Consider the following 24,380-nt stretch of genomic DNA (forward strand, 5'->3'; position numbering starts at 1 on the left):
AAGTTGTACAGATAGCCATGTTGTCTGTTGGTGCTCTCTTCCTACTAATATCAGTATTCTATGGTGTATTTAAACTGAGGGAGAATCAAAAGGTAAGTTAGTGGTAGAAGTTGTACAGATAGCCATGTTATCTGGTGGTGCTCTCCTCCTTCTGATATCAGTATTCTATGGTGTATTTAAATTGAGGGATAATCAAAAGGTAAGTTAGTGGTAGAAGTTGTACAGATAGCCATGTTGTCTGGTGGTGCTCTCCTCCTACTGATATCAGTATTCTATGGTGTATTTAAACTAAGGGAGAATCAAAAGGTAAGTTAGTGGTAGAAGTTGTACAGATAACCATGTTATCTGGTGGTGCTCTCCTCCTACTGATATCAGTATTCTATGGTGTATTTAAACTGAGGGAGAATCAAAAGGTAAGTTAGTGGTAGAAGTTGTACAGATAACCATGTTATCTGGTGGTGCTCTCCTCCTACTGATATCAGTATTCTATGGTGTATTTAAACTGAGGGAGAATCAAAAGGTAAGTTAGTGGTAGAAGTTGTACAGATAGCCATGTTGTCTGGTGGTGCTCTCCTCCTACTGATATCAGTATTCTATGGTGTATTTAAACTGAGGGAGAATCAAAAGGTAAGTTAGTGGTAGAAGTTGTACAGATAACCATGTTGTCTGTTGGTGCTCTCCTCCTTCTGATATCAGTTTTCTATGGTGTATTTAAACTGAGGGAGAATCAAAAGGTAAGTTAGTGGTAGAAGTTGTACAGATAGCCATGTTGTCTGGTGGTGCTCTCCTCCTACTGATATCAGTTTTCTATGGTGTATTTAAACTAAGGGAGAATCAAAAGGTAAGTTAGTGGTAGAAGTTGTACAGATAACCATGTTGTCTGTTGGTGCTCTCCTCCTTCTGATATCAGTATTCTATGGTGTATTTAAACTAAGGGAGAATCAAAAGGTAAGTTAGTGGTAGAAGTTGTACAGATAGCCATGTTGTCTGTTGGTGCTCTCTTCCTACTAATATCAGTATTCTATGGTGTATTTAAATTGAGGGAGAATCAAAAGGTAAGTTAGTGGTAGAAGTTGTACAGATAGCCATGTTATCTGGTGGTGCTCTCCTCCTACTGATATCAGTATTCTATGGTGTATTTAAACTAAGGGAGAATCAAAAGGTAAGTTAGTGGTAGAAGTTGTACAGATAACCATGTTGTCTGGTGGTGCTCTCCTCCTACTGATATCAGTATTCTATGGTGTATTTAAACTAAGGGAGAATCAAAAGGTAAGTTAGTGGTAGAAGTTGTACAGATAACCATGTTGTCTGTTGGTGCTCTCTTCCTACTAATATCAGTATTCTATGGTGTATTTAAATTGAGGGAGAATCAAAAGGTAAGTTAGTGGTAGAAGTTGTACAGATAGCCATGTTGTCTGTTGGTGCTCTCTTCCTACTAATATCAGTATTCTATGGTGTATTTAAACTGAGGGAGAATCAAAAGGTAAGTTAGTGGTAGAAGTTGTACAGATAGCCATGTTATCTGGTGGTGCTCTCCTCCTTCTGATATCAGTATTCTATGGTGTATTTAAACTGAGGGAGAATCAAAAGGTAAGTTAGTGGTAGAAGTTGTACAGATAGCCATGTTATCTGGTGGTGCTCTCCTCCTTCTGATATCAGTATTCTATGGTGTATTTAAACTGAGGGAGAATCAAAAGGTAAGTTAGTGGTAGAAGTTGTACAGATAGCCATGTTGTCTGGTGGTGCTCTCCTCCTACTGATATCAGTATTCTATGGTGTATTTAAACTGAGGGAGAATCAAAAGGTAAGTTAGTGGTAGAAGTTGTACAGATAGCCATGTTGTCTGGTGGTGCTCTCCTCCTACTGATATCAGTATTCTATGGTGTATTTAAACTGAGGGAGAATCAAAAGGTAAGTTAGTGGTAGAAGTTGTACAGATAGCCATGTTGTCTGGTGGTGCTCTCCTCCTACTGATATCAGTATTCTATGGTGTATTTAAACTGAGGGAGAATCAAAAGGTAAGTTAGTGGTAGAAGTTGTACAGATAGCCATGTTGTCTGTTGGTGCTCTCCTCCTACTGATATCAGTATTCTATGGTGTATTTAAACTGAGGGAGAATCAAAAGGTAAGTTAGTGGTAGAAGTTGTACAGATAGCCATGTTGTCTGGTGGTGCTCTCCTCCTACTGATATCAGTATTCTATGGTGTATTTAAACTGAGGGAGAATCAAAAGGTAAGTTAGTGGTAGAAGTTGTACAGATAACCATGTTGTCTGGTGGTGCTCTCCTCCTATTGATATCAGTATTCTATGGTGTATTTAAATTGAGGGAGAATCAAAAGGTAAGTTAGTGGTAGAAGTTGTACAGATAGCCATGTTGTCTGTTGGTGCTCTCCTCCTACTGATATCAGTATTCTATGGTGTATTTAAACTGAGGGAGAATCAAAAGGTAAGTTAGTGGTAGAAGTTGTACAGATAACCATGTTATCTGGTGGTGCTCTGATCCTACTAATATCAGTATTCTATGGTGTATTTAAACTGAGGGAGAATCAAAAGGTAAGTTAGTTGTAGAAGTTGTACAGATAACCATGTTATCTGGTGGTGCTCTCCTCCTTCTGATATCAGTATTCTATGGTGTATTTAAACTGAGGGAGAATCAAAAGGTAAGTTAGTGGTAGAAGTTGTACAGATAGCCATGTTATCTGGTGGTGCTCTCCTCCTTCTGATATCAGTATTCTATGGTGTATTTAAATTGAGGGAGAATCAAAAGGTAAGTTAGTGGTAGAAGTTGTACAGATAGCCATGTTGTCTGGTGGTGCCCTCCTCCTACTGATATCAGTATTCTATGGTGTATTTAAACTAAGGGAGAATCAAAAGGTAAGTTAGTGGTAGAAGTTGTACAGATAACCATGTTATCTGGTGGTGCTCTCCTCCTTCTGATATCAGTATTCTATGGTGTATTTAAACTGAGGGAGAATCAAAAGGTAAGTTAGTGGTAGAAGTTGTACAGATAGCCATGTTATCTGGTGGTGCTCTCCTCCTTCTGATATCAGTATTCTATGGTGTATTTAAACTGAGGGAGAATCAAAAGGTAAGTTAGTAGTAGAAGTTGTACAGATAACCATGTTATCTGTGGTGCTCTCCTCCTACTGATATCAGTATTCTATGGTGTATTTAAACTGAGGGAGAATCAAAAGGTAAGTTAGTAGTAGAAGTTGTACAGATAACCATGTTGTCTGGTGGTGCTCTCCTCCTACTGATATCAGTATTCTATGGTGTATTTAAACTGAGGGAGAATCAAAAGGTAAGTTAGTAGTAGAAGTTGTACAGATAACCATGTTGTCTGGTGGTGCTCTCCTCCTACTGATATCAGTATTCTATGGTGTATTTAAACTGAGGGAGAATCAAAAGGTAAGTTAGTAGTAGAAGTTGTACAGATAACCATGTTATCTGTGGTGCTCTCCTCCTACTGATATCAGTATTCTATGGTGTATTTAAACTGAGGGAGAATCAAAAGGTAAGTTAGTAGTAGAAGTTGTACAGATAACCATGTTATCTGTGGTGCTCTCCTCCTACTGATATCAGTATTCTATGGTGTATTTAAACTGAGGGAGAATCAAAAGGTAAGTTAGTAGTAGAAGTTGTACAGATAACCATGTTGTCTGGTGGTGCTCTCCTCCTACTGATATCAGTATTCTATGGTGTATTTAAACTGAGGGAGAATCAAAAGGTAAGTTAGTGGTAAAAGTTGTACAGATAACCATGTTGTCTGGTGGTGCTCTCCTCCTACTGATATCAGTATTCTATGGTATATTTAAACTGAGGGAGAATCAAAAGGTAAGTTAGTGGTAGAAGTTGTACAGATAACCATGTTGTCTGGTGGTGCTCTCCTCCTACTGATATCAGTATTCTATGGTGTATTTAAACTGAGGGAGAATCAAAAGGTAAGTTAGTGGTAGAAGTTGTACAGATAGCCATGTTGTCTGGTGGTGCTCTCCTCCTACTGATATCAGTATTCTATGGTTTATTTAAACTGAGGGAGAATCAAAAGGTAAGTTAGTAGTAGAAGTTGTACAGATAACCATGTTATCTGTGGTGCTCTCCTCCTACTGATATCAGTATTCTATGGTGTATTTAAACTGAGGGAGAATCAAAAGGTAAGTTAGTGGTAGAAGTTGTACAGATAACCATGTTATCTGTGGTGCTCTCCTCCTACTGATATCAGTATTCTATGGTGTATTTAAACTGAGGGAGAATCAAAAGGTAAGTTAGTGGTAGAAGTTGTACAGATAACCATGTTGTCTGGTGGTGCTCTCCTCCTACTGATATCAGTATTCTATGGTGTATTTAAACTGAGGGAGAATCAAAAGGTAAGTTAGTAGAAGAAGTTGTACAGATAGCCATGTTATCTGGTGGTGCTCTCCTCCTACTGATATCAGTATTCTATGGTGTATTCAAACTGAGGGAGAATCAAAAGGTAAGTTAGTGGTAGAAGTTGTACAGATAACCATGTTTCTGTTGGTGCTCTCCTCCTACTGATATCAGTATTCTATGGTGTATTTAAACTGAGGGAGAATCAAAAGGTAAGTTAGTGGTAGAAGTTGTACAGATAGCCATGTTATCTGGTGGTGCTCTCCTCCTACTGATATCAGTATTCTATGGTGTATTTAAACTGAGGAGAATCAAAAGGTAAGTTAGTGGTAGAAGTTGTACAGATAACCATGTTGTCTGGTGGTGCTCTCCTCCTACTGATATCAGTATTCTATGGTGTATTCAAACTGAGGGAGAATCAAAAGGTAAGTTAGTGGTAGAAGTTGTACAGATAACCATGTTGTCTGTTGATGCTCTCCTCCTACTGATATCAGTATTCTATGGTGTATTTAAACTGAGGGAGAATCAAAAGGTAAGTTAGTGGTAGAAGTTGTACAGATAACCATGTTATCTGGTGGTGCTCTCCTCCTACTGATATCAGTATTCTATGGTGTATTTAAACTGAGGGAGAATCAAAAGGTAAGTGAGTGGTAGAAGTTGTACAGATAACCATGTTGTCTGGTGGTGCCCTCCTCCTACTGATATCAGTATTCTATGGTGTATTTAAACTGAGGGAGAATCAAAAGGTAAGTTAGTGGTAGAAGTTGTACAGATAACCATGTTGTCTGGTGGTGCTCTCCTCCTACTGATATCAGTATTCTATGGTGTATTTAAACTGAGGGAGAATCAAAAGGTAAGTTAGTGGTAGAAGTTGTACAGATAACCATGTTATCTGGTGGTGCTCTCCTCCTACTGATATCAGTATTCTATGGTGTATTTAAACTGAGGGAGAATCAAAAGGTAAGTTAGTGGTAGAAGTTTTACAGATAACCATGTTGTCTGTTGGTGCTCTCCTCCTACTGATATCAGTATTCTATGGTGTATTTAAACTGAGGGAGAATCAAAAGGTAAGTTAGTTGTAGAAGTTGTACAGATAACTATGTTGTCTGGTGGTGCTCTCCTACTGATATCAGTATTCTTTGGTGTATTTAAACTGAGGGAGAATCAAAAGGTAAGTTAGTTGTAGAAGTTGTACAGATAACCATGTTATCTGGTGGTGCTCTCCTCCTACTGATATCAGTATTCTATGGTGTATTTAAACTGAGGGAGAATCAAAAGGTAAGTTAGTGGTAGAAGTTGTACAGATAACCATGTTGTCTGGTGGTGCTCTCCTCCTACTGATATCAGTATTCTATGGTGTATTTAAACTGAGGGAGAATCAAAAGGTAAGTTAGTGGTAAAAGTTGTACAGATAACCATGTTATCTGGTGGTGCTCTCCTCCTACTGATATCAGTATTCTATGGTGTATTTAAACTGAGGGAGAATCAAAAGGTAAGTTAGTGGTAAAAGTTGTACAGATAACCATGTTATCTGGTGGTGCTCTCCTCCTACTGATATCAGTATTCTATGGTGTATTTATACTGAGGGAGAATCAAAAGGTAAGTTAGTGGTAAAAGTTGTACAGATAACCATGTTATCTAGTGGTGCTCTCCTCCTACTGATATCAATATTCTATGGTGTATTTAAACAGAGGGAGAATCAAAAGGTAAGTTAGTGGTAGAAGTTGTTCAGATAGCCATGTTATCTGTGGTGCTCTCCTCCTACTGATATCAATATTCTATGGTGTATTTAAACTGAGGGAGAATCAAAAGGTAAGTTAGTGGTAGAAGTTGTTCAGATAGCCATGTTATCTGTGGTGCTCTCCTCCTACTGATATCAATATTCTATGGTGTATTTATACTGAGGAGAATCAAAAGGTAAGTTAGTAGTAGAAGTTGTACAGATAACCATGTTATCTGGTGGTGCTCTCCTCCTACTGATATCAGTATTCTATGGTGTATTTAAACTAAGGGAGAATCAAAAGGTAAGTTAGTGGTAGAAGTTGTACAGATAGCCATGTTATCTGGTGGTGCTCTGATCCTACTGATATCAGTATTCTATGGTGTATTTAAACTGAGGGAGAATCCAAAGGTAAGTTAGTGGTAGAAGTTGTACAGATAACCATGTTATCTGGTGGTGCTCTCCTCCTACTGATATCAGTATTCTATGGTGTATTTAAACTGAGGGAGAATCAAAAGGTAAGTTAGTGGTAAAAGTTGTACAGATAACCATGTTATCTGGTGGTGCTCTCCTCCTACTGATATCAGTATTCTATGGTGTATTTATACTGAGGGAGAATCAAAAGGTAAGTTAGTGGTAAAAGTTGTACAGATAACCATGTTATCTAGTGGTGCTCTCCTCCTACTGATATCAATATTCTATGGTGTATTTAAACAGAGGGAGAATCAAAAGGTAAGTTAGTGGTAGAAGTTGTTCAGATAGCCATGTTATCTGTGGTGCTCTCCTCCTACTGATATCAATATTCTATGGTGTATTTAAACTGAGGGAGAATCAAAAGGTAAGTTAGTGGTAGAAGTTGTACAGATAGCCATGTTGTCTGGTGGTGCTCTCCTCCTACTGATATCAGTATTCTATGGTGTATTTAAACAGAGGGAGAATCAAAAGGTAAGTTAGTGGTAGAAGTTGTTCAGATAGCCATGTTATCTGGTGGTGCTCTCCTCCTACTGATATCAGTATTCTATGGTGTATTTATACTGAGGGAGAATCAAAAGGTAAGTTAGTGGTAAAAGTTGTACAGATAACCATGTTGTCTGGTGGTGCTCTCCTCCTACTGATATCAGTATTCTATGGTGTATTTAAACTGAGGGAGAATCAAAAGGTAAGTTAGTGGTAAAAGTTGTACAGATAACCATGTTATCTGGTGGTGCTCTCCTCCTACTGATATCAGTATTCTATGGTGTATTTAAACTGAGGGAGAATCAAAAGGTAAGTTAGTGGTAAAAGTTGTACAGATAACCATGTTGTCTGGTGGTGCTCTCCTCCTACTGATATCAGTATTCTATGGTGTATTTAAACAGAGGGAGAATCAAAAGGTAAGTTAGTGGTAGAAGTTGTTCAGATAGCCATGTTATCTGTGGTGCTCTCCTCCTACTGATATCAGTATTCTATGGTGTATTTAAACTGAGGGAGAATCAAAAGGTAAGTTAGTGGTAGAAGTTGTACAGATAGCCATGTTATCTGGTGGTGCTCTCCTCCTACTGATATCAGTATTCTATGGTGTATTTAAACTGAGGGAGAATCAAAAGGTAAGTTAGTGGTAGAAGTTGTACAGATAACCATGTTATCTGGTGGTGCTCTCCTCCTACTGATATCAGTATTCTATGGTGTATTTAAACTGAGGGAGAATCAAAAGGTAAGTTAGTGGTAGAAGTTGTACAGATAGCCATGTTATCTGGTGGTGCTCTCCTCCTACTGATATCAGTATTCTATGGTGTATTTAAACTGAGGGAGAATCAAAAGGTAAGTTAGTGGTAGAAGTTGTACAGATAGCCATGTTATCTGGTGGTGCTCTCCTCCTACTGATATCAGTATTCTATGGTGTATTTAAACTGAGGGAGAATCAAAAGGTAAGTTAGTGGTAAAAGTTGTACAGATAGCCATGTTGTCTGTGGTGCTCTCCTCCTACTGATATCAGTATTCTATGGTGTATTTAAACTGAGGGAGAATCAAAAGGTAAGTTAGTGGTAAAAGTTGTACAGATAACCATGTTATCTGGTGGTGCTCTCCTCCTACTGATATCAGTATTCTATGGTGTATTTAAACTGAGGGAGAATCAAAAGGTAAGTTAGTAGTAGAAGTTGTACAGATAGCCATGTTATCTGTGGTGCTCTCCTCCTACTGATATCAGTATTCTATGGTGTATTTAAACTGAGGGAGAATCAAAAGGTAAGTTAGTGGTAGAAGTTGTACAGATAACCATGTTGTCTGTTGATGCTCTCCTCCTACTGATATCAGTATTCTATGGTGTATTTAAACTGAGGGAGAATCAAAAGGTAAGTTAGTAGAAGAAGTTGTTCAGATAGCCATGTTATCTGGTGGTGCTCTCCTCCTACTGATATCAGTATTCTATGGTGTATTTAAACTGAGGGAGAATCAAAAGGTAAGTTAGTGGTAGAAGTTGTACAGATAACCATGTTATCTGGTGGTGCTCTCCTCCTACTGATATCAATATTCTATGGTGTATTTAAACTAAGGGAGAATCAAAAGGTAAGTTAGTGGTAGAAGTTGTACAGATAACCATGTTGTCTGGTGGTGCTCTCCTCCTACTGATATCAGTATTCTATGGTGTATTTAAACTGAGGGAGAATCAAAAGGTAAGTTAGTTGTAGAAGTTGTACAGATAACCATGTTATCTGGTGGTGCTCTCCTCTTACTGATATCAGTATTCTATGGTGTATTTAAACTGAGGGAGAATCAAAAGGTAAGTTAGTGGTAGAAGTTGTACAGATAACCATGTTATCTGTGGTGCTCTCCTCCTACTGACATCAGTATTCTATGGTGTATTTAAACTGAGGGAAAATCAAAAGGTAAGTTAGTGGTAGAAGTTGTACAGATAACCATGTTATCTGGTGGTGCTCTCCTCTTACTGATATCAGTATTCTATGGTGTATTTAAACTGAGGGAGAATCAAAAGGTAAGTTAGTGGTAGAAGTTGTACAGATAACCATGTTATCTGGTGGTGCTCTCCTCCTACTGATATCAGTATTCCATGGTGTATTTAAACTGAGGGAAAATCAAAAGGTAAGTTAGTGGTAGAAGTTGTACAGATAACCATGTTATCTGTGGTGCTCTCCTCCTACTGATATCAGTATTCTATGGTGTATTTAAACTGAGGGAGAATCAAAAGGTAAGTTAGTGGTAGAAGTTGTACAGATAGCCATGTTATCTGTTGGTGCTCTCCTCCTACTGATATCAGTATTCTATGGTGTATTTAAACTGAGGGAGAATCAAAAGGTAAGTTAGTAGTAGAAGTTGTACAGATAACCATGTTATCTGTGGTGCTCTCCTCCTACTGATATCAGTATTCTATGGTGTATTTAAACTGAGGGAGAATCAAAAGGTAAGTTAGTGGTAGAAGTTGTACAGATAACCATGTTATCTGTGGTGCTCTCCTCCTACTGATATCAGTATTCTATGGTGTATTTAAACTGAGGGAGAATCAAAAGGTAAGTTAGTGGTAGAAGTTGTACAGATAACCATGTTGTCTGGTGGTGCTCTCCTCCTACTGATATCAGTATTCTATGGTGTATTTAAACTGAGGGAGAATCAAAAGGTAAGTTAGTAGAAGAAGTTGTACAGATAGCCATGTTATCTGGTGGTGCTCTCCTCCTACTGATATCAGTATTCTATGGTGTATTCAAACTGAGGGAGAATCAAAAGGTAAGTTAGTGGTAGAAGTTGTACAGATAACCATGTTTCTGTTGGTGCTCTCCTCCTACTGATATCAGTATTCTATGGTGTATTTAAACTGAGGGAGAATCAAAAGGTAAGTTAGTGGTAGAAGTTGTACAGATAGCCATGTTATCTGGTGGTGCTCTCCTCCTACTGATATCAGTATTCTATGGTGTATTTAAACTGAGGAGAATCAAAAGGTAAGTTAGTGGTAGAAGTTGTACAGATAACCATGTTGTCTGGTGGTGCTCTCCTCCTACTGATATCAGTATTCTATGGTGTATTCAAACTGAGGGAGAATCAAAAGGTAAGTTAGTGGTAGAAGTTGTACAGATAACCATGTTGTCTGTTGATGCTCTCCTCCTACTGATATCAGTATTCTATGGTGTATTTAAACTGAGGGAGAATCAAAAGGTAAGTTAGTGGTAGAAGTTGTACAGATAACCATGTTATCTGGTGGTGCTCTCCTCCTACTGATATCAGTATTCTATGGTGTATTTAAACTGAGGGAGAATCAAAAGGTAAGTGAGTGGTAGAAGTTGTACAGATAACCATGTTGTCTGGTGGTGCCCTCCTCCTACTGATATCAGTATTCTATGGTGTATTTAAACTGAGGGAGAATCAAAAGGTAAGTTAGTGGTAGAAGTTGTACAGATAACCATGTTGTCTGGTGGTGCTCTCCTCCTACTGATATCAGTATTCTATGGTGTATTTAAACTGAGGGAGAATCAAAAGGTAAGTTAGTGGTAGAAGTTGTACAGATAACCATGTTATCTGGTGGTGCTCTCCTCCTACTGATATCAGTATTCTATGGTGTATTTAAACTGAGGGAGAATCAAAAGGTAAGTTAGTGGTAGAAGTTTTACAGATAACCATGTTGTCTGTTGGTGCTCTCCTCCTACTGATATCAGTATTCTATGGTGTATTTAAACTGAGGGAGAATCAAAAGGTAAGTTAGTTGTAGAAGTTGTACAGATAACTATGTTGTCTGGTGGTGCTCTCCTACTGATATCAGTATTCTTTGGTGTATTTAAACTGAGGGAGAATCAAAAGGTAAGTTAGTTGTAGAAGTTGTACAGATAACCATGTTATCTGGTGGTGCTCTCCTCCTACTGATATCAGTATTCTATGGTGTATTTAAACTGAGGGAGAATCAAAAGGTAAGTTAGTGGTAGAAGTTGTACAGATAACCATGTTGTCTGGTGGTGCTCTCCTCCTACTGATATCAGTATTCTATGGTGTATTTAAACTGAGGGAGAATCAAAAGGTAAGTTAGTGGTAAAAGTTGTACAGATAACCATGTTATCTGGTGGTGCTCTCCTCCTACTGATATCAGTATTCTATGGTGTATTTAAACTGAGGGAGAATCAAAAGGTAAGTTAGTGGTAAAAGTTGTACAGATAACCATGTTATCTGGTGGTGCTCTCCTCCTACTGATATCAGTATTCTATGGTGTATTTATACTGAGGGAGAATCAAAAGGTAAGTTAGTGGTAAAAGTTGTACAGATAACCATGTTATCTAGTGGTGCTCTCCTCCTACTGATATCAATATTCTATGGTGTATTTAAACAGAGGGAGAATCAAAAGGTAAGTTAGTGGTAGAAGTTGTTCAGATAGCCATGTTATCTGTGGTGCTCTCCTCCTACTGATATCAATATTCTATGGTGTATTTAAACTGAGGGAGAATCAAAAGGTAAGTTAGTGGTAGAAGTTGTTCAGATAGCCATGTTATCTGTGGTGCTCTCCTCCTACTGATATCAATATTCTATGGTGTATTTATACTGAGGAGAATCAAAAGGTAAGTTAGTAGTAGAAGTTGTACAGATAACCATGTTATCTGGTGGTGCTCTCCTCCTACTGATATCAGTATTCTATGGTGTATTTAAACTGAGGGAGAATCAAAAGGTAAGTTAGTGGTAAAAGTTGTACAGATAACCATGTTATCTGGTGGTGCTCTCCTCCTACTGATATCAGTATTCTATGGTGTATTTATACTGAGGGAGAATCAAAAGGTAAGTTAGTGGTAAAAGTTGTACAGATAACCATGTTATCTAGTGGTGCTCTCCTCCTACTGATATCAATATTCTATGGTGTATTTAAACAGAGGGAGAATCAAAAGGTAAGTTAGTGGTAGAAGTTGTTCAGATAGCCATGTTATCTGTGGTGCTCTCCTCCTACTGATATCAATATTCTATGGTGTATTTAAACTGAGGGAGAATCAAAAGGTAAGTTAGTGGTAGAAGTTGTACAGATAGCCATGTTGTCTGGTGGTGCTCTCCTCCTACTGATATCAGTATTCTATGGTGTATTTAAACAGAGGGAGAATCAAAAGGTAAGTTAGTGGTAGAAGTTGTTCAGATAGCCATGTTATCTGGTGGTGCTCTCCTCCTACTGATATCAGTATTCTATGGTGTATTTATACTGAGGGAGAATCAAAAGGTAAGTTAGTGGTAAAAGTTGTACAGATAACCATGTTGTCTGGTGGTGCTCTCCTCCTACTGATATCAGTATTCTATGGTGTATTTAAACTGAGGGAGAATCAAAAGGTAAGTTAGTGGTAAAAGTTGTACAGATAACCATGTTATCTGGTGGTGCTCTCCTCCTACTGATATCAGTATTCTATGGTGTATTTAAACTGAGGGAGAATCAAAAGGTAAGTTAGTGGTAAAAGTTGTACAGATAACCATGTTGTCTGGTGGTGCTCTCCTCCTACTGATATCAGTATTCTATGGTGTATTTAAACAGAGGGAGAATCAAAAGGTAAGTTAGTGGTAGAAGTTGTTCAGATAGCCATGTTATCTGTGGTGCTCTCCTCCTACTGATATCAGTATTCTATGGTGTATTTAAACTGAGGGAGAATCAAAAGGTAAGTTAGTGGTAGAAGTTGTACAGATAGCCATGTTATCTGGTGGTGCTCTCCTCCTACTGATATCAGTATTCTATGGTGTATTTAAACTGAGGGAGAATCAAAAGGTAAGTTAGTGGTAGAAGTTGTACAGATAACCATGTTATCTGGTGGTGCTCTCCTCCTACTGATATCAGTATTCTATGGTGTATTTAAACTGAGGGAGAATCAAAAGGTAAGTTAGTGGTAGAAGTTGTACAGATAGCCATGTTATCTGGTGGTGCTCTCCTCCTACTGATATCAGTATTCTATGGTGTATTTAAACTGAGGGAGAATCAAAAGGTAAGTTAGTGGTAGAAGTTGTACAGATAGCCATGTTATCTGGTGGTGCTCTCCTCCTACTGATATCAGTATTCTATGGTGTATTTAAACTGAGGGAGAATCAAAAGGTAAGTTAGTGGTAAAAGTTGTACAGATAGCCATGTTGTCTGTGGTGCTCTCCTCCTACTGATATCAGTATTCTATGGTGTATTTAAACTGAGGGAGAATCAAAAGGTAAGTTAGTGGTAAAAGTTGTACAGATAACCATGTTATCTGGTGGTGCTCTCCTCCTACTGATATCAGTATTCTATGGTGTATTTAAACTGAGGGAGAATCAAAAGGTAAGTTAGTAGTAGAAGTTGTACAGATAGCCATGTTATCTGTGGTGCTCTCCTCCTACTGATATCAGTATTCTATGGTGTATTTAAACTGAGGGAGAATCAAAAGGTAAGTTAGTGGTAGAAGTTGTACAGATAACCATGTTGTCTGTTGATGCTCTCCTCCTACTGATATCAGTATTCTATGGTGTATTTAAACTGAGGGAGAATCAAAAGGTAAGTTAGTAGAAGAAGTTGTTCAGATAGCCATGTTATCTGGTGGTGCTCTCCTCCTACTGATATCAGTATTCTATGGTGTATTTAAACTGAGGGAGAATCAAAAGGTAAGTTAGTGGTAGAAGTTGTACAGATAACCATGTTATCTGGTGGTGCTCTCCTCCTACTGATATCAATATTCTATGGTGTATTTAAACTGAGGGAGAATCAAAAGGTAAGTTAGTAGAAGAAGTTGTTCAGATAGCCATGTTATCTGGTGGTGCTCTCCTCCTACTGATATCAGTATTCTATGGTGTATTTAAACTGAGGGAGAATCAAAAGGTAAGTTAGTGGTAGAAGTTGTACAGATAACCATGTTATCTGGTGGTGCTCTCCTCCTACTGATATCAATATTCTATGGTGTATTTAAACTAAGGGAGAATCAAAAGGTAAGTTAGTGGTAGAAGTTGTACAGATAACCATGTTATCTGGTGGTGCTCTCCTCCTACTGATATCAATATTCTATGGTGTATTTAAACTAAGGGAGAATCAAAAGGTAAGTTAGTGGTAGAAGTTGTACAGATAACCATGTTATCTGTGGTGCTCTCCTCCTACTGATATCAGTATTCTATGGTGTATTTAAACTGAGGGAGAATCAAAAGGTAAGTTAGTGGTAGAAGTTGTACAGATAGCCATGTTATCTGTTGGTGCTCTCCTCCTACTGATATCAGTATTCTATGGTGTATTTAAACTGAGGGAGAATCAAAAGGTAAGTTAGTAGTAGAAGTTGTACAGATAGCCATGTTATCTGTTGATGCTCTCCTCCTACTGATATCAGTATTCTATGGTGTATTTAAACTGAGGGAGAATCAAAAGGAAAGTTAGTAGTAGAAGTTGTACAGATAGCCATGTTATCTGGTGGTGCTCTCCTCCTACTGATATCAGTATTCTATGGTGTATTTAAACTGAGGGAGAATCAAAAGGTAAGTTAGTGGTAGAAGTTGTACAGATAACCATGTTGTCTGTTGATGCTCTCCTCCTACTGATATCAGTATTCTATGGTGTATTTAAACTGAGGGAGAATCAAAAGGTAAGTTAGTAGTAGAAGTTGTACAGATAACCATGTTGTCTGGTGGTGCTCTCCTCCTACTGATATCAGTATTCTATGGTGTATTTAAACTGAGGGAGAATCAAAAGGTAAGTTAGTAGTAGAAGTTGTACAGATAACCATGTTGTCTGTTGATGCTCTCCTCCTACTGATATCAGTATTCTATGGTGTATTTAAACTGAGGGAGAATCAAAAGGTAAGTTAGTGGTAGAAGTTGTACAGATAACCATGTTATCTGGTGGTGCCCTCCTCCTACTGATATCAGTATTCTATGGTGTATTTAAACTGAGGGAGAATCAAAAGGTAAGTTAGTAGTAAAAGTTGTACAGATAACCATGTTGTCTGGTGGTGCTCTCCTCCTACTGATATCAGTATTCTATGGTGTATTTAAACTGAGGGAGAATCAAAAGGTAAGTTAGTGGTAGAAGTTGTACAGATAACCATGTTATCTGGTGGTGCTCTCCTCCTACTGATATCAGTATTCTATGGTGTATTTAAACTGAGGGAGAATCAAAAGGTAAGTTAGTGGTAGAAGTTGTACAGATAACCATGTTGTCTGGTGGTGCTCTCCTCCTACTGATATCAGTATTCTATGGTGTATTTAAACTGAGGGAGAATCAAAAGGTAAGTTAGTGGTAGAAGTTGTACAGATAACCATGTTATCTGGTGGTGCCCTCCTCCTACTGATATCAGTATTCTATGGTGTATTTAAACTGAGGGAGAATCAAAAGGTAAGTTAGTAGTAAAAGTTGTACAGATAACCATGTTGTCTGGTGGTGCTCTCCTCCTACTGATATCAGTATTCTATGGTGTATTTAAACTGAGGGAGAATCAAAAGGTAAGTTAGTGGTAGAAGTTGTACAGATAACCATGTTATCTGGTGGTGCTCTCCTCCTACTGATATCAGTATTCTATGGTGTATTTAAACTGAGGGAGAATCAAAAGGTAAGTTAGTGGTAGAAGTTGTACAGATAACCATGTTGTCTGGTGGTGCTCTCCTCCTACTGATATCAGTATTCTATGGTGTATTTAAACTGAGGGAGAATCAAAAGGTAAGTTAGTGGTAGAAGTTGTACAGATAACCATGTTATCTGTGGTGCTCTCCTCCTACTGATATCAGTATTCTATGGTGTATTTAAACTGAGGAGAATCAAAAGGTAAGTTAGTAGTAGAAGTTGTACAGATAGCCATGTTATCTGGTGGTGCTCTCCTCTTACTGATATCAGTATTCTATGGTGTATTTAAACTGAGGGAAAATCAATAGGTAAGAACATCATCAACTTTGTTTTCTCTGTGTATGAAATGACATAGAAATCTCTGTTCCTGATTGTTTCAAAAACAAAGGTACAAACTACAAAGAGATGTAGACTAGTATATATGTTAGATGTCACGTTTAACTAGCAATCTCTTCTATGTTTAGTCAGCCTTCAGTGTCAGACTGTAACATCTCTTCTCGGTATAATCAACTTTCAGTGACTGTATTAAATTTTACTCTGCCTTTGAGATATAGTTTAGTATGAATTACTATGGATTATTTAATTTTGTTGGTATTAATTTTTGTGGATTGAGCACAAAATTGTATATTCTTGGATATTTGATTTTGCAATATTTCAACTACATTTGGTATATGAAATGATTGTAAGGTATACATGTCTGTCTGGCAGGTACCATCTGTCATTGGCCTCATTATCATGGTTCATTGTTCAATTTTAAGTTTCCTATATTTTTTCCTCTTCTCATATACTTCAAGTGACAGGTCTAAAATATTTGGTATATGGAATTATCATAAGTTGTACATGTCTATCTGGCATTTTCATCTGTCCTTGACCTCATAATATGGTGTTTTTCTTGTCAGGTCTGTTTCTAAGATACTATAATCAACATGTCATCTGTATGATCTATATTTGATACATTGAATGATTGTAAGGTGAACATGTCTGTCAGGCATGGTTTATGTGACTTTGACCTCATTGATAATGTTTTAAGTATATGTAATTCTTGCAATGAAACCATTATCTTTTTTACCTTCAAGACTATCAGCATAAAATCAATCATGGTCAGTAAAGCAGACAATGCATTTCATCTGTGCACTCTTAGACTGTTTGGTGGTCACATGAATTATGATAAATCTTCATAAGTTTATGTGTTTTTCTAATAGAAAGAACACAAGAAGGCAGCATTTGTACATCAGGAAAATGATTAACAAATATTTGTGGTTATATTATGACATGTTCTAATGTCTGTTGGTTTCTGTGTACAATGTATTAAATTTCTTTCTTGTTAGCCAATCCTTTGATTTTCAAACAAATAAATCAAATGTATGTAAAATACAAGTCATGTATCTTCATGTGGTCATTTATGAGAATATATTTCTAGAAAACAGAATTATATGATTTAAACTTCAAAAATATACCAATATTTGTAGTTGTTATGGTCCTATAAAAGTTTAGAGATGGACAATGTCATGTGGTCAGTCACTTTATCATATTATAACTTTATTGATACTAAATGCTTTACTTACAATGTTTCATGACACTTGCAGAATGTTTTTGCATGAAACTCACCAAAACTTATGCATTTTATGGTTTGTTACAAATTAGGATGGGTCACATAGATTTACACATGTCTGTACTTTGTATGTTTATGTGGTCCGTGGTCCATTTCTCACAAAACATTTGAGTCACTATAATGTTCCCTTTATGTGTAAATGCATCTGCAGATCTATTTAATGAATGACAGTAAGATTTTTTCTGCCAATGAAGAGTAAATTCTGAAAAAAAACGTGGATGAAGCCACAGTCACATGACAAAATTATGTTTATGAGCTGATGAACAAAACACTGCGAGCTAATCAGAAGATGTGTTACATCCAAAATTAAATAATTTTAAAGTACCAATGATTCTTCCATCACAAACCAATACAGGAACAGCCATTTGATTTTAGATAAGATAGCATGTCTTCCTCAGCTAATAGCTTTGACTATCAAACTTTCACTAACAAAAACACAAACTTTGTAAAACAACACTTCCTGTTATTGCTTACTTTTGTTTTTGCACATTTCATCAAGTTTACTTTTAATGTTTGTTTTTTTTTGCTAATTTGCAAGATATAGAATGAAATACAACATCTGCCTTTTATCCAACAATTATATACTTCATTTACAACAGTGAAAGAAGAAGAGTCAAACGTATGTTCAAGAAATTATGATAATTTTAATTCACTTGAAAGAAAAAGAATACACAAGGTTTGATTTTGTCTTACAGGATGGCTTCCAAACTTCCTTCAATAATTTAGTGCAAAACTGCTGAAATTTCCTAAATTGTTTTATCTTGAGGTCTATTTGTTACAGACATTGTTTCATGAAAAAAAAAAATTTTCAGGTGAAAACTGTAAATGACTGTTACATGTAGTAATTTTATAGATGTCCATTCTGTATTCTTAAGTCTTTGAAAGAAGAGTAGAAAGTGCTTTTTTGAGCTGGGGGGGGGGGGGGGGGGGGTTGCAGCCTACCTTGTACCTGATGTCCTCAAGTGTTAAAAACCAGTCCTGTACATTTGGTTTCTTTTTTTTTTGCCTAAATGTTACATAAAGTGAGATAAGGTCTAAAGTGGTACCCTACTGTATTAATCAAACATTTTTTTTTTTAGATTTCTCCAGTTTGATAATGCAGCTCAAATGTTGATTGTGAATGAAAAGATTTTGTATAAAGATTGAATTAGAAAATTGTATTTGTCTAACCTTGACTTTATTTTCATGATTTATAATGGTTTAACCTTAAGTTCGAGTTTAAGTTTGTTTCTGATTTCTCAGATACTATAAGCAATAGCTATTTGTTGAATAATTTTGGTGTATGGAATGAAAATGAGGTTTACTTGAAAGGCTATATCTAATGATTTCTACAAATTTACAAAATTAAGCAAAATTATTATCTCCTAGGATAGGGAGCTATTTTTAAAACAGACATTTTATGCCCCCGCTGTTATATTTCAGAAGGTAGAAGACCTGGATGCTTTATATCTTGTGGTTTTAAGTGTATACATGCATGTTTTATATTTTTGATAAATTGCTTTTCTGTAAAAATGTTTTTTGATTTGAGTGTCTATGAACAAAGGCATATGCATCTAATAATCTAATAGGAACATGTTGATTATTATTGTTGTAAGGAGGGTTACATGGTGTTAAGCTAATTGGTGTATTCTTTATGTGAGGGCAGAGTATATAAGTTGATGCTTCTAATTAGAACCAAGTTCATTTCTGTGTTCTGTGTGATTCTCATTTCTTTGTTATATAATTCAGTCATTATTAAAAAGATGGCTTATAAATTAGGCTAGCAGTAATCTACTCAATAAAAAGTTAAATCACAAAAATACTGAACTCGGAGGAAAATCAAATCGGAAAGTCCCTAATCATATGGCAAAATCAAATGACAAAACACATCAAAAACGAATGGATAAGAACTGTCATATTCCTGACTTGATACAGGTATTTTCAAATGTAGAAAATGGTGGATTAAACCTCGTTTTATAGCACTAGACCTCTCACTTTGTTGACAGTCTCATCAAATTCGGTTATATTTACAAGGATGTGTGAACTAAACAGACATAATAAATAAAATAGTCAAAATATGGGTACAGATGTCATCATCGTGTAACAATTTTAAAAGGAACAATTTAACAGAACACAAAAACATCTATCTACAAACACATTCATTGCTTCGTTTGTCTAACCCAGACCTCTGTTTTTGTAAAGTGCAGAGTTGGAGAAGAAGTTGAGATAATGTGATTGACAGAGGAGGGAAAGTGTGAGATATTCAAAATGTCATATTATATATTTTTCCATTTTTCAATGATAGTTAATTTTATTATTTTAACATGATTACTGATGTTTTTTTATGTTTGAACTTGCACTATTTGACAGCACCTTGGACTATATGATGGCACCCATTTTTTTCAGTAGAGGTCACGCTAGAGAAAATCACCAACCCAAACAAAAGAAGACGATGACTTACTTTTTATTAATAGTCATGGTCTTCTAACGATCAAACTAATTATATGTGTCATTAACATTGGGTTCTATCTTTGGTTCAGGAATTGCTCTTGAGTCTTGGCATACATGTTGTACTAAAAATACATTATAACTATGACACAGTTTGTCTTAAGCTCTTTTTCATTGCTGATAATGATGTTCTCATAAAAAGGCAATCATAGGCCATTATCATCAAGGGAAAATATATAAAACTATCAAAGTATACACATATCTACAGGCCATTGCTCAGCATTCTTCAAGGACTGTAAATTGAGAATTAATAGTATGAATTACCCCCCTTAGGAACCATCCTTGAAACACAAATAAGTTAAAGTCAGCATTCTAAAGTTGAGTTTGCGAGTCCAAATACCCCCTTGGAAATTCCTGGCTATGGGCCTGTTTCTGGTATTGAGATTGTTGCTTAAGGGCAACAATTTGAACCTTTTCTTTCTTCTTTTAGTTTTATCTAACTGTATAAACATTTAGGTCTCTTAAATTGTAAATATTTGTAAATATCAATTTATCATTTATATGAATTGATAGATGAAAAATGAGAAAATTCTAAAACTGAAGGAAAGATTTTGGAATCAAGCACTTCCAAATCTATTGGAAACATCACAACAGACTTACCATCTTGTTAAATATTCATAAAAAATAAATAGATTAAATTCTTTTAATTCATTTATTTCATTTTACTTTGTAAGATCTCTAATAATGCCAATAGAACAGAATCTATTTAAGGATATAGTAATTTCCCTTAATTTTTTTTTTTTTACTTAACTTCTGAGTTTTTGCCTATTTTTTTAATTTTTGGTAAATATGTTTCAGGCTCCTGTGAGCCTCTTGTTTGTAATGGTGATGTTTATTTTGCTGTTAACTTGATAATGTCCCTTTAGTATCTTCTGTCTCTTGTTTGTTTCATAAGATTTTGAAAATAATTTTTTTTAAAGAGTGCTAGCATTAATTAAAAATTTATGACACTAAATGTAACTAAAATTTGGGATGTTTTCAAAATCTTATTTCATGAATGAATGAAAGTTTGATGAAATTGTGCCAAAACATATAGATTTATTGCATAACTAAATCGTATAATTTACCTTCTAGATAATCTTACATTCAATCTCTATGATACATCATTTTCTATAAAAAAAAAAAAATATTCTGTCCTTGACTTGATTTTTATGAAGATCTGATGTTATACCTGGTTTTGACATTATAGTTCTATATTTACTAACAGTGTTCTATTATTACGCCAAAGATAATCGTACTTACATCTAGTACACTTTTAAATTTATTACTTATAATGCCAAAAGTAATTCACGTTTATTGTTTCTAAAGCTTTCTTGAAGAATAACAGTCATTTTGCACCATTATGTTTTAATGTGTTTATGAACAGTACATTTCAACTTTGTTTGAAAAGATTATTAAGCCCAACTCTGATATACATAAAATTACATTTTGAATCCCTAGATCTATTGTAATTTAATAATTGCAGATAAGAGATTTTATTCTCTTCTATTTGGAAAATTGTACTAAATTCATAAATTCTTGTGAAAATGATAGGGATGATTTTAGATGCATTTATAATTGATGATACCCTTTGATTATCTAATTCAAGGGGCAATACATGGGCATTATCATACCCTTCCATTTACCAAAATAGTTGTTATTTTTGATAGAACATGCTGCTTGTAATAGTATGTGATTTTTAGACTTGATAAGATTTAATCATCGGTAGATAATAATAAAAGTGGCAGTTTCAAGGATCTAAGAAATCCAGTTAACACAAAAAGAGTCAGAACTAGAAAACTAATCTGTGGTTGTTGTTTCTTTGTTTCTTTGTTTATTAAGTTGGTGTTGATATCAGATTGTACAACACAACAGGTATCCCATTCCAAAAATCTGCGATTTGATTCCAACAGACCATAATTCCTCCATCAGAATCAGATCTAGAGTTAACTTACACATGATTACAAACTTTTCATTAATTGCTCCTCTAGATTTGGTTCCCTCAGGGGTTTAGTATGGAATTCCATATGTGTTCATTCAATTCATTTACAAATTGCCAATTCTGTTTAACCACAGGCACCTGTCCCAGAAAAATATTTCCTATACCTTAATATAATATAACAGTGTTATATTAAGGTATATAGGAATTTTTTTTCAGAGACAGGTGCCTGTGTGTTTAACCTGAATAATCCCTCCCTGAAATCGATCTCTCCTACTTGTGTTAATGTAGTAATTGTAGATGAGAGGAATATAACCACTAAGTTCTGTTAGACATTTAGTTGTTGTATGGACTCTTGTTCCAATAACTAAAACCCAAATGTTAATCTCTTGATTTTCTCTTTGGTGGGCTTGTGTTGTTGGATTGCTGTCTCATTGATATTTGTATGACGTGTTACCAGACAAGCTATACATTAGCTTTAGAAGGATTAGATGTGTTCCCCCTCACATCTTTTCTACCTACATCAAAACTTACACCAGCTGTTGAAGTATACATTAACTAGTACTTATCTTATTTAATTTATTGTAAATTGATAACTTACAGGTGTAGGTAAAAAATTAAACATAATTCAATATTAAATTGTTCCTATTTCACAGATTATAGAGTTTAAATTACATTCCAATGATATTACGGACAGTTTGATGTTATATTTTTATGAAGATAATCTAATTTATCTATAATTTGACTTCAGCAGTAACAAATTTGGAACAGTCTAATCCAGAGTTTTTGCTCTAAATGTTTAAATCAGATATAAATAGAACAAATATTTCAAAACAAGGTCTCAGTAACACACTGCTTTCTGTTATTGATAACATTTAAACTGACAATTTAACTTGGTAAGCATTAATTTTAAATTGTCAGTGAAACAATTTTCAGTTAACCTGTTGTAGAGGACTATTGCAGAAACATGTTTCACCTATTGTATACTTAAACTTAAATGCCTTTTGTGATATATTGAAATGACAATCTTCATAATCTTATCCTTGACCAACCATGATGGCAGTAAATTTTTACAATGTTATTAAAAAAAACTTGAAAATAATGTAAAAAAATCTTACTGATATCTATAATACTAAAATTACGAGGTCCAATTTGTCAGCCGTCATCACGTGAAAACGACGAATCAAAGAATTCAACTTTATATATAACTAATATAGTACAAAGGTGTAGATTAAAAATTACACCACTCCAGGCCCTTTTGTTTTCCACGTTATTAATATTGCCAATAATTAAGAAGTTCCGGGTCGAGTATGATACCGATACAAATAGTATATTCACCTGTTACCGATTACCTTATCTGTACGTTCCGCATCTGACAGGCGCACCACCAAACGGTGTATTCAAGATTAATATGCTATATAGTATTACGCGGGTCATAACCACAGGGTTGACACAACTTAATTGTCAAATTGTTACCTATTATAGTATTTTAATCAGTTAGACTTTCTAAGATAACAATACGAATACTAAAAATCTGGACTTAAAATAATGTGTATAGGTAAAGTTTTCAATTTGTTAGCGGGCATGACATAAAACAGCGAATCAAAGAATTCAATATTTATAACTAATATAGGACAATGCTGTTGATTAAAAAATACTCCATTCCAGGACCTTTTGTTTTCCAAATAATTAATATTATCAATAATTGATAAGTTCCAGTTCGACTGGTACAAACAGAAAGATTTGAAAGCAGAGAAAACTGTGTATCTTATAATCAGCATGACTTTATCAGATGACAATACTCATACTAAAATAAGGCTTGCGCATAGTTATATACTTTAATTCAGTCACGGACCCGCGATATACGGGTGTGTTCTAGTATTTTTTAATATTGTAGGAATGTTCTGAGGTCTGTTCCATTTTCAGACATATGCTGACACCTTACCAGATATATGTTACATATTTGTTTTTCATTCATTATTTTACATAAATAAGGCTGTTAGTTTTCTCGTTTGAATTGTTTTACATTGTCTTATCGGGGCCTATTATAGCTGACTATGCGGTATGGGCTTTGCTCATTGTTGAAGGCCGTACAGTGACCTATAGTTGTTAATGTCTGTGTCATTTTGGTCTTTTGTGGATAGTTGTCTCGTTGGCAATCATACAACATCTTTTTTATATACTCTATGGATGCTACTATGGAACATTGAAATACATATTTACTAGGTCTATATAGTCTAGAAACCATACAGTGACCTATAGTTGTAAATGTCTTGTGTTATTTGGTCTCTTGTAGAGAGTTGTCTCAATGGCAGTCATACCGCATTTTCTTATTTTTATTTGAATAAGTCATGAATATGTTTGAAATATTTGGTCTATATGACGAAATATGTGAAGTGAATATATTTAAATTTTTTATATATTTTCAGATTTTTATGAAGCCAGGGGATAAAAGGTTATCATCATTTACAGAAACCGATGACAGAAGACATTTAGTTTCCTGATCTACAGACAGTGGTTCTATACAGAACTATCACATGTGATATGGTGAATTATATATTAATAATTTATTATTAAACACTAACCAAAGTGCTAGAACAAGCCAAAATTAAGTCTCAATCAAATACTCAGGAATTATAGATAGAAATACAGAAAGAAGACATGAGTGTATGTTATTCTTATGCAAATAGGGTCATTATTGTATAAAAAACATGATATTATTGTTCTTTTTTTTATATCACATCTATGTTTTGCTATTTGATATCAGAATTCAATCTGT

General features: G+C 35.4%; 1 long non-coding RNA gene across 3 annotated transcripts; it reads left to right on the top strand.

The window, feature by feature from the left end:
* Positions 1-2,983: 2,983 nt before the first annotated feature.
* On the top strand, positions 2,984-24,362 carry LOC139522786 (uncharacterized). 3 transcript variants are annotated; one of them, XR_011664493.1, is made up of 3 exons: positions 2,984-3,088; positions 17,054-17,097; positions 24,031-24,362. It is a non-coding gene; the product is annotated as an uncharacterized lncRNA (long non-coding RNA). The 3 variants fall into 3 exon arrangements; XR_011664491.1 differs by lacking the exon at positions 2,984-3,088 and adding an exon at positions 3,758-3,834; XR_011664492.1 differs by lacking the exon at positions 2,984-3,088 and adding an exon at positions 13,979-14,076.
* Positions 24,363-24,380: the final 18 nt, after the last annotated feature.

Source organism: Mytilus edulis, chromosome 5 (genome assembly GCF_963676685.1).
Source record: "Mytilus edulis chromosome 5, xbMytEdul2.2, whole genome shotgun sequence".
Lineage (NCBI taxonomy): Eukaryota > Metazoa > Mollusca > Bivalvia > Mytilida > Mytilidae > Mytilus > Mytilus edulis.